Consider the following 12,417-nt stretch of genomic DNA (forward strand, 5'->3'; position numbering starts at 1 on the left):
CAATGTGTTCATGATTTGCAGCATTTTGTTTGAAACTGAGCACTCCTGTGAACTTTGGAAGCCAATCTTAACCAATCAGGATGGAGTCTGAGAAATCTGAAAGACCCGTTTCGTTGAATGGCTCTAGAGAGACTGTGTACTAATTTGTAGGTGTACTGTGAAAAAACTTGTTTTGCACAAAGCGGCCTCCTGGTGGCGCTATAACAGGCCGTTCTGGAAAGTTTGGGGCAGAGGTTCATCGTTGGCATCCAGGGAGTGTGTGTGCAAAATTTGGCATCGAACGGGTTAACGGTGGCCGAGATTAGCTGTTCACGGACACACGGACGGACACACGGACACACGGACGGACACACACACGGACGGACGGACACACACACGGACGGACGGACACACGGACGGACGAAGTGCAAAACATACTCTCCCCACATGCCTTCGGCCTGGTGGAGACAATTAAAGTGTCAAAGTGTCTTCTCACCTTGCAAGCAGCCCCTCCATTGATGATGGACTTGACGAAGATGCCCAGGTCCTCGTGGTTCTCCTTGGACCTGTTGCCCTTGACGCTGACCCCCAGCCCCGCCGAACCAGAGTCGTTCAGGGGGATCTCGAAGGTCATGAACTCTCGTGTGCCATCGGGGGTTAGCACCAGGTCATCTTCATCTGGCAGCTGTGGCAGGAAGAGAGAGAGAGAGAGATAGTTTAGAATAGATCAAAGAACTGTACAAAATGAGGACACGCAGTGTGTCACTCAATGTCCGTGACAATGCTAGACGCTTTTGTTTGACATTTTTTCTTTTTGAAAAGATCAAAAGAATGAGCCCAGTGGCAGCACATCAAGTGGAAGCGGACAAAGTGGAACGAGGTAAAACAATAATAGGTAAGGCAGGAAGGAGAAGAGAGGCGGAGGGAAATCGACCATGTCACATATGGCGGCAAGCTGTCATCCTCAATTGGCCATACTGTCTACCTGAGAGCTTCTAATTCGTTCCTGCCACCGTTGTGTGAGCGGTGGTGGGCCGAGGGTAGAGAGAAACAATAAGAAAGAAAAGGAGGAAACTTTGAAAACGGCAGGTAGCAATTTGACGCTGGAAAACAAACGCCGCCTCCCTTTGAAACGCTTCGTTTGACGGATCATTTGTGATAGACCTGGCCTATTCCTGTGCCTGCGCCAAAGACAACGCCATGCCGCCTTCGTTGGAAGTTCTAGTGGAGAGACCTGTTTGTTTGTCCTTGTTGCACAGCACGGCTGCTTGCTGAACCGCGCACCGCATGCCAACGGTTTCAACTGAGCTGCCAGGAGAGCTACAGTAGGTGAGGGACTGACATTTAATGTCCCCACACCCACCGAAACATTTGAAAAAGCGCTCTGTCAAACAAGCTTTGGTGTTCCAATCTCCCCCACCTGACCTGTGTGTGTGTGTGTGTGTGTGTGTGTGTGTGTGTGTGTGTGTGTGTGTGCCTGTATACTGTATAAACACACACGTACAATATATATATATATAAATAAATGAAGTCTTTGTGCATTACTTTTCCAACCATACAGTGGGAAGAAGAAAGGTGTGAAGGAAAGCTAATGATGTGGAGAGAAACTGCAGGCATCGAGTATTGGCAGCTATGTCCCCCCATCCCCCCCCCCCCCCCCCCATCCCCCCCCTCCTCCTATCCATTGCAGTACTGTGTTAGATTGGGAAAAAAACCTGGTATAGATTTGAAAACGTTTTAAAATGATGCAGTGAATAGTTTTTTTGGTGAGAAGCGAGCTGCCTGAGCACCAGCCAAAGAAAGCTGGAGTAAATACTATAAATAAGGCCGCAAACAACAGAAAAAGAATTGCTTTTTAATCGTGTCCACTTAATGTTTCTGAATCATTCCCTACAAGACAATGATCGTGTTTCATGTTTCATGGATAGCCAGGCAGAATCCTTTGTATATCCAAAAGTCTGAAGTGAGTGGTGCTGTACTCGTGCTGTAGTACTGTACTGTACTGTACTGTACTGTACAATCCCTCCTCCCTGGCCTCTGTTTGTGCGTGCATGCGTGTGTGTGTGTGTGTGTGTGTGTGTGTGTGTGTGTGCGTGTGTGTGTGTGTGCGTGCGTGCGGCTGCTCAACAGTGACACTTGGTGGTCAACAAACGCTATTTCCGTACTCGGATGGACGGACAGACAGACAGACAGAAGCAGCCAGGGACACACATAGCCGTCTATAGGAGTGGCTAGCACCACTCAAAAACATTCAAAAACATAAAACGCGTCACTATGCGACACATGACATTGTGAGCTTGGATATCTGCTATTTTCACTACCTTTGAGTGATGAAACACGGTTTTGATTGGTTTAGTGTAATACTGTATTAATTAATTAATAAATATACTGAATTAATACTCCCTCTCTGTGTGGAGCCACAAGAGAGAGAGAGAGAGAGAGAGAGAGAGAGAGAGAGAGAGAGAGAGAGAGGGAGAGGGAGAGGGAGAGAGAGGGAGAGAGAGAGAGGGGTCAGGGTAGAATAGGGGCTCAGTCAGAAGGTGTTGAAAAGCTCCTCCAACTGAACGCACCGCTGCGTCCTAATAACTCCTCAGCTCACGCTCCCTCCTGCGTTCCCCCACTATATCCCGCAGCTTCTTTCTCCAAGCATACAGCTGTGAAGGGCACACACCTGGCCCACCTGGTGTGTGTGCATGTGTGTGTGTGTGTGTGTGTGTGTGTGTGTGTGTGTGTGTGTGTGTGTGTGTGTGTGTGTGTGTGTGTGTGTGTGTGTGGATATGTGTCTGTTATCCATTAGCCGTTAAACTCATTCACTGCCACCTGAGTAAATAAATAAATACACTCACTGTACTGCCAGTGATTCTCGTTAGCTTTTAAATAGTCACAGAATATTTATCTCCACTACGATCAATCCCCCGAACGAATCGACACGGAGCCTTTGTCTGTGCTATAGGTTTTTTTTGTTTGTTTTTTTGCGAACAGTCCATACGTTCAATAGTTAGTGTCCATTGAATACACGTGTCCATTTCAGTACCACAGCCCCATCTAGTCGTCTGTCGCAGAACAGCACCCATTTACAGCTGTAAGCCCTTACTTTGAAGCCGATTCCAGCTGATTTGGATCACGAAATCACATCCGGGTTTAGATCTTAGAGTATATATATATGAATAGAGAAGGCACCCAGAGGAAATCTTGAGGCGAAATGGACATAGTGGCCGAATGAAGGTATTGCAGCCTGGCCCCAAACACATGAACGCGCTGTCCGTTGACTAACATTGTACACGTTCACGACGGACGACGCTCGTGCGCGTTCAACGGCAGCGCGTTCATGTGTTTGGGGCCACTCACCATTGCAATCCGTCCCAGAATGCACTCTGTTCCTACCAGGAAGGAGGAGTGAATCCGCCTCATGCGCTTTTGAGCAACTTAATGCAAGTGGATAGGAGGAGAACTCGGGTGTCTTCTCTATAGATATATAACTCTATGGTTTAGATACATTCGTTGTATTCACGACCGCTGAAACAGTCCCGCGACTCGAGGTTGCGATGATCTTTTATTGACCTCCAAAAACACGGATGTTTTGTATGATCACCTCAATTTGAGCTCAATTCCAATACAAAAAGAGTTTTGGCGCTCGCCCAGGACCCGAGGATGGAAAATGATCGATGACATCACCAACGCTTTGTTATTAAACATTATAAACCCTTATCTCGTCCGATCTCGTCCTACTGTAGGCGATCTGTGATCAGAAAGTGCCAAGAGGATGCAAGAAGCAAGAAGGGTGAGGCCTCTACCTATATACAATTATAAGTTTAGTGATTTGCAAATAATAATTATAGGCAACAAAGTTGGCCCGCGTGATTATATAGAATTACAATTTACGCAATTGCATAATAAAAAAGGAAAAATAGTTCAAATACATGATTATACATAATTACCAATGACATGATTTACACATAATAATTAGCCAACATTGTAGTCCTCTATTTCTGCATGACTGTCAGTATCTGTGTCTATACATCTCTCTAATGCCAAGTAGTTACCCTACTATTTTCTTTTATACCACAACCCCATTTTATGGGGGAAATGTTTAGACACTTTATTTATAGTGCAATTTCAAAGTGGAAATATAAGAATATCATAAAGGCATATAGGCTAAGTGAGTTACAGGAGTCTTCCCGTCTCTCCATCTCTTTGATAAACAGGTAGGTGACAAGACGTCATCTTATATCAGAGTACCCATTTATCAGCTTCATTTTTATACTGTTCCACTTTTACTCATTTCTTCACGTGTCATCACTTTCAATTGCACTTGTTCAATCTGCATCCTGTCTGAGTTCTCTATCCTGATTGGATAAAATTGGTATCCTGACGTGAACATACATTTTTCATACACTTTAGTTATGAAGCATTATGAAAGCATTCACAAATGCACTATGAATGCCCTCATAATGCATTATAAATGTGGGCTTCATAGAAAGTGTTATACCAACACTTGCCAGGGACCTTTTCAGAATAAAAGGCGCTAGAGCAGATGAGGCAGATTTTACTCTGAAAAGCCCCGCCCTTCCATTTCTGCGATGATGTGGTGAGGCCTTTTTAGTAGTCACAGAATATATAATATATATAATAATACAGAACCAATAGGACCAATAGGACCAATAGGACCAATAGGACCAATAGGGAGCTGGCGTCCTTCTGCAACGCTAGTTTGATCCACCCCTCTACGCAAAGAAAAGCTCGGATACTTTCAGGCTACTTCTACAGCAACACATGTACGCACGCACACTTCTACAGCAACACATGTACGCACGCACAATTATACAGCAACACATGTACGCACGCACAATTATACAGCAACACATGCACAATTATACAGCAACACACGCACGCACGCACAATTATACAGCAACACATGCACAATTATACAGCAACACACGCACGCACGCACAATTATACAGCAACACATGCACAATTATACAGCAACACACGCACGCACGCACAATTCTACAGCAACACATGCACAATTATACAGCAACACACGCACGCACGCACAATTCTACAGCAACACATGCACAATTCTACAGCAACACACGCACGCACGCACAATTCTACAGCAACACATGCACAATTCTACAGCAACACACGCACAATTCTACAGCAACACACGCACAATTCTACAGCAACACATGCACAATTCTACAGCAACACACGCACAATTCTACAGCAACACACGCACAATTCTACAGCAACACATGCACAATTCTACAGCAACACATGCACAATTCTACAGCAACACATGCACAATTCTACAGCAACACATGCACAATTCTACAGCAACACATGCACAATTCTACAGCAACACATGCACAATTCTACAGCAACACACGCACAATTCTACAGCAACACACGCACAATTCTACAGCAACACACGCACGCACAATTCTACAGCAACACATGCACAATTCTACAGCAACACATGCACAATTCTACAGCAACACATGCACAATTCTACAGCAACACATGCACAATTCTACAGCAACACATGCACAATTCTACAGCAACACATGTACGCACGCACAATTATACAGCAACACATGCACGCACGGCACACGCATGCACTATCCATGCAATAATAATGAACCTACTGTAATAATAACCCTAAAGCCTAGAGATGGAAGCAGCATTTAGGTCCATGAACACAGAGGACTTTGCTGTTAGTGGCTTCTGAGTACAGGATGTGCCTGACATGGCGTTGCACCTCGAGTGGCATATTACCAATGTCCATGAATGTCATTACAGACTTCCATGAACCGCGTGCCCTCGGCAGTATTTCTGTGCCTCGGTTTCTTTGAGGACCGCGGCGCCGAGAACAAATGGACGTGCGGGATCCGCCCGTTCCAACACCGTAGACCACATAAGAGCAATTAAACAGTACATTAAAATCCCCTCTTTATGATCATATCTCACTTGTCGCCCATCCATTAGCAGCGATATCTGCCAAGCAATGAGAATCTTAATTGCACAATTAATTCCAGCCTCTGATGGATGGTGACAGCCGAATTTCTGCTACTCCGCGGCGGATCGGGAGCCGCGGAATGGCAGGAGACAAATGCGCGTGACAGCATCACTGACAATTACAGCGGGGCTAATGGGCCGTTTCATAAGCGGCGGCCCCAGTTGTCTGGATCAGAATCACGGCCACCATGTTTTCCCCTTCCCCTCCACAGCCACAGCCAACTAATATTGCAACCCCCCTGTTGAACTGTAATTGCCGAAATCAGAGTCGCCCCATTTGAGATTGTTGCAGTTGAAGCAATCCTATTTGTCCCGTTTCGGGTTTTGCTTTCCACCCCAAAAACAAGTGCACCATTGTTTTGCAATTCCAAAGTGTTTGGCAGTAAAACTCGGGAGGTGCTTTTCCTCTGAAAACGGCTGGCAATTACGCCCCTGTAGATAGCATCTCTCAGTGCTTAGTCACTTACCTGGCTCGTATACCACGGAATTTGAAACTCGTCAGCGGCGCCTTGCGGCACAGTGCGCTTGGTGTTTTAGGACTTGTCTATAGGATTAAAGCTGGAAGAGATCCATTTACCGAGCCGGTACAGAGAGAGAAATGAATTGATACTCTCTAAGTTCTCTTGTTTTGTAGCTTTTAACCAACATGCAAAAAAAACCCGTCCCTGGGTTTCACATGGACTCTGACACCTTAACCAATTCAAACCTGGAAAGCATTTTAGATTTTAGCTATTCAAAAATAGCACATTATACAATCTCATAACTCAAATCTTTGCTTATGGGGGTCCATGGTACAAACTATTTTGAGATGGGGTCCCCACGAGATGGGGAATATATCATTTTGAGGGTCCTTGACATAGAAACATATGTTTTTCAGAAAACTTTTAGGACATTTTTTAATCGGCTTTTGAAACAATAAAGGAGGCTCACTCTATATAATAAGGTTTTGTCTAGGAGGTGATTTAACAGCAGCGCTCTGAGTTTACGTCACAATTATTAAAACTTTTTTGGTGATATTCTTTAAGCTGGTGACAAACGGCTCTAGTCTTCGAGGAGAGTAATGCATGTGCCGCGCATGCCAACAAAATGACACGGCTGGTGTTTAGATAATTAGATGTCTGCCGGAGTAATGGCCTTTTTGTGAGGATGAGGTAACGTGTCGCAACTTTTTAGCTAACAAAGTGGAAAACACAAAAAAATCTTCCTCGTCTCGGAGGCCAGACAATTCAAGTAAAAACTTGGCAAGCACCTTTTTTGTGAGATGAGTCATTGCTCTGACGCCCAGAGCTGATAATTTGTGGCGCTCGGCTCACCTTTGTGCCACTTTGAATCCACACCTTCTATATAACAATGAATACCCAGACTTTTCCTCTGGTGATCTAACTTCATAAAGAGGCCATCTGTTGAAACATAATTAAACATAAATCGTGCGATTGCTCCGGTGTGTGTGTAGAAATAGCTGACCGGCCGTTCCGCTCATGTAGTTCCCTGAAAAAAAACGCCCTTGGAATACAAGGAGAAGCCATGCATATCACAGACATCCATTTGGAGGAAGTATACATAGTGTGCAGGGTTGAGACTGTACAGTATGATGCCCTGCAGAAATTGCAGTGCTGCCCATAGCACAGCATGGCAGAGCTCCACAGCTTTAACCACTTCTTAAACCCTATTATAGAATATACCATGTTGAACATGGTCCCGCAGGGGTCTATCCCCGGTCCCCCTCCTTTTTGGCTTTCAGCATCAAATCTCTTCTCCGAAAACATTGCTCTGTTTCCCCCTGTGTTTCTGCTCTCCCCGTTTTCTATTCACAACTTTACCTCTTTCATCGACACGTTTGCTAACACCCAGGGCCAATGTGTTTCTCCTACGATATTAATTAATTGGACTTTCATACCATTTTTTTTTTTTGGACTACAATCAAAGTAAAGAACCTTGTTTGAAAACATGCTCCCTGGATATGAAAGCCAATAGAGCCACAGAGCACATTGGCAGAACAGACCTGGTAGATGATTTCTGAGCGCTAAAGTCTCAGAGATGATGCCACCTGTTTTTGTTTATGCCGTTCCCAGCAGCTGTTACTATAATTATGCTGGCGGTTCGACGCGGGGAATGGGTGGGATGGTGGGAGGGGGGGGGGGGGTGGCGCTCGGTATCATGCTATGCTGATAAACGGTAGTTTAAGGCTACTTATGGTTGACTCGCTTTCTCACCCGAGGGGGGGCTTTCAGTCTCTGAAACACTGTGGGCTGAGGTGTACAAAACCATGCTGTTTTGCTTCATGTGTGGCTACACATTATGTTTTGCTGATACTTCATTCCATATAGATGTCCACAGTGCTTAACGCACTTAAAGGGCCACTTCACCACTTTTCAAACTATCTTCATATAATAGGTCCTCACTAATAATCATGATAAAATGACACAATGTTTTTCTACTCGGTGTCAAGCCAACTCCATTGCGTACTGTATGTCCACTGTGGGCAGGTCATCATTATGCCGTGTTCAAAGACGGTAGCCATTTTGTATAGCGTGATCAGTGGTTCTCAAAGTGGGGTCCGGAGACACCCTGGGGGGTCCTTGGTTAATACAGCATCTGCGATTAAAGAAATAGCAATAGCAATACAAGCTCAAATGTTTGACATTTGAATAATTTTGAATTTAACGCAAAGCTTCTCTTCATGGCACAAAACATTTTCACGGCCAAATAAATATGTCTTTGGGGGTCCTCGACATGAAAGCACCGATACTAGTGTACACACTACCCAGGCTCTCTCCTACACAGACTACCCACACACTACCCAGGCTACCCAGACTACCCACACACTACCCAGGCTACCCAGACTACCCACACACTACCCAGGCTCTCTCCTACACAGGTTGATACCCTGGCTCTCTCCTTTACACACTACCCAGGCTCTCTCCTACACAGGTTGATACCCTGGCTCTCTCCTTTACACACTACCCAGGCTCTCTCCTACACAGATTGATACCCTGGCTCTCTCCTTTACACACTACCCAGGCTCTCTCCTACACAGGTGGATACCCTGGCTCTCTCCTTTACACACTACCCAGGCTCTCTCCTACACAGGTTGATACCCTGGCTCTCTCCTTTACACACTACCCAGGCTCTCTCCTACACAGGTTGATACCCTGGCTCTCTCCTTTACACACTACCCAGGCTCTCTCCTACACAGGTGGATACCCTGGCTCTCTCCTTTACACACTACCCAGGCTCTCTCCTACACAGGTTGATACCCTGGCTCTCTCCTTTACACACTACCCAGGCTCTCTCCTACACAGGTGGATACCCTGGCTCTCTCCTTTACACACTACCCAGGCTCTCTCCTACACAGGTTGATACCCTGGCTCTCTCCTTTACACACTACCCAGGCTCTCTCCTACACAGGTGGATACCCTGGCTCTCTCCTTTACACACTACCCAGGCTCTCTCCTACACAGGTTGATACCCTGGCTCTCTCCTTTACACACTACCCAGGCTCTCTCCTACACAGGTTGATACCCTGGCTCTCTCCTTTACACACTACCCAGGCTCTCTCCTACACAGGTTGATACCCTGGCTCTCTCCTTTACACACTACCCAGGCTCTCTCCTACACAGGTGGATAGCCTATTCTCCTAATGAGCCAAGGATTCTAATTAGACAATGCACGCAGAGATCAGTTTTCTGGGTCGAGTCCAGATCTACAGATCTACAGTATAGTAGCTGGTTGTCGGTCCAACATGTTCTTATCCTTCTACGATGGATAATAATAATAATAATAATAAATAATAATTCTACGATGGATGACCACCATCTGACAACATGGAGACACTGAGCTACTGCCTCTCCCTGCATTGTGTTTCAATACTTATCGCGTAATCGTATAGTGTATTTTCGCAATTACACCTCTGGCTGCTTTCTTTTAGCTTCCCTTTTTAAATTTGCTTCCAATGACCTTTTATGTCGCAACAATTTTTGGTTTTCTAGTGGTGTTAATTGTTTTCGGCACCGCCTCTCTCTCTCAATCTCTCTCTATCCATCTCTTTCTAACTCTCTCTCTCAGTCCTCTCCCCATTTCAGATCGCACACACACACACACACACACACACACACACACACACACACACACACACACACACACACACACACACACACACACACTTACTATCCTCGACAGCAGGTGTCACGTTAAGCGAGGCGGTAACTAAACAAAGAAGTCTCATTTAGCATGCTGGGGACTCTGTTTGCCAGACTGATGAGCCTGGCTCGTTTTCCTCCGCTGTCCTCCACCCGGCCTCGTCGTCTCGTCTATTCACAGCGCCGTGCAGCCAATCTCCCCTTGAGAGGACAATAGAGCGTAATAAATGGGACATTCACGCCGTCACAATGTTAATTAACAAAGGACTTGTGCCCATAATGGACTGTGACTGCATGGGAGGCAAAGTGAGGGCCTGGTCAGGCTGGCTAAACACCATGCTGGGGGAGGGGGGAGGGGGTGGTCCCCACGGTGCAGCCAGCAGGTCACTGAGGAGATTTCCCTGAGGCTGTAGGTGGTTGTACAGGTGGACTGGTGCTCTTTAAGGGCTTGGAAATAAAATAGGACCCATATACGGATCCATTTGGTTCCATTTTTACACTTTTCAGGCTGCGACCCCTAACATAATCATCTTTGAACCTGCGGCACCACCACCACCACCACCACCAACCTGACAAGCACTTGGCATTGTAGACATTACATTTAGTTCCACAGATAAATACTGTGAAAATAGCCAAACGTCTCACAGCGTCTCGCCCAGCGAGACTCCCAAGTTTGGGAACCACTGAGTTCAATGATCACTGTCGATTTACAGTTACAGTGATTACATAGTGTTGTAATGTTGCATGGTTCGTCACCTGAACGCATGAGGTAACCACAAATACAAACGCTGGAGTGGAGACCGATGTTTCCCAAGCTGTGACAAAAGTCCATTCCAGCTCGTTTCGCACGACCAGCAGCAAACAGTGATCCGCATGGTCCCCCTAACCGTACCAGAATACCATGCACACAAACCTGCATGGTCCCCCTAACCGTACCAGAATACCATGCACACAAATCTGCATGCTCGCCCTAACCGGTACAGTGTACCATGCACACAAACCTGCATGCTCGCCCTAACCGGAACAGAATACCATGCACACAAACCTGCATGCTCGCCCTAACCGGAACAGTGTACCATGCACACAAACCTGCATGCTCGCCCTAACCGGTACAGTGTACCATGCACACAAACCTGCATGCTCGCCCTAACCGGAACAGAATACCATGCACACAAACCTGCATGCTCGCCCTAACCGGAACAGTGTACCATGCACACAAACCTGCATGCTCGCCCTAACTGTACCAGAATACCATGCACACAAACCTGCATGCTCCCCCTAACCGTACCAGAATACCATGCACACAAACCTGCATGCTCGCCCTAACCGGTACAGTGTACCATGCACACAAACCTGCATGCTCGCCCTAACCGGAACAGAATACCATGCACACAAACCTGCATGCTCGCCCTAACCGGAACAGTGTACCATGCACACAAACCTGCATGCTCGCCCTAACCGGAACAGTGTACCATGCACACAAACCTGCATGCTCGCCCTAACTGTACCAGAATACCATGCACACAAACCTGCATGCTCGCCCTAACCGGAACAGTGTACCATGCACACAAACCTGCATGCTCGCCCTAACTGTACCAGAATACCATGCACACAAACCTGCATGCTCGCCCTAACTGTACCAGAATACCATGCACACAAACCTGCATGCTCGCCCTAACCGGAACAGTGTACCATGCACACAAACATGCATGCTCGCCTTAACCAGAGCAGTGGTACCATGCACACAAACCTGCCCGGGGATACGTGCATGCGCCCAGGCTCAGCTCGGAACAACAAATTGCCTTTTTTTCCATCTTTCTTTTTCGCTCCCTTTTCTCCCTGAAGTGAAGTTTGAATGCAGGGACTGCGCAGCAGAATTGGTGCAGCGAGGCCTGTCAGCCCGGTCTGACAAACTCATTCTAGGCCGCCAGCACTTGTTCCTGTCTGATGAAAATGTTACGGCGTTCGCTCATTCTCTGCCTCAGCCCTGGCTGTTCCCAGAACACAGCGCTGACAGGATGCTTATTCTGTCATCATTTTGGAGACGCACACACACACGCACGCCCGCTCGCACGCACGCACGCACGCCGCACGCTCGCACGCACGCACGCACTAGACAAATTTTGCCCATCCAATTATGACCAATTTAATTTATACATCTAATATATTATTGTCCTCTATTCTGAGGTTAAAAGCTTCCTCAGGGACAATTTTATATAAAGTCTTCATTCATTAGAGATAAAAAAAAATCCACTTCTACTTGCCCAGTGACGCACACACA

At 46.5% G+C, this 12,417-nt stretch overlaps 1 pseudogene across 1 annotated transcript in view; it reads right to left on the reverse strand.

Moving 5' to 3' along the window:
• LOC310867706 (partitioning defective 3 homolog) overlaps positions 1-12,417 on the reverse strand; it is a 656,686-nt pseudogene that overhangs the window by 159,680 nt on the left and 484,589 nt on the right. Inside the window, exon 14 of the transcript XR_014571073.1 lies at positions 476-664. The product of XR_014571073.1 is annotated as a partitioning defective 3 homolog (transcript). The remainder of the gene's footprint in view (positions 1-475; positions 665-12,417) is intronic.

Source organism: Protomyctophum parallelum (assembly GCF_964188405.1).
Source record: "Protomyctophum parallelum genome assembly, chromosome: 12".
In the NCBI taxonomy this organism is placed as follows: domain Eukaryota; kingdom Metazoa; phylum Chordata; class Actinopteri; order Myctophiformes; family Myctophidae; genus Protomyctophum; species Protomyctophum parallelum.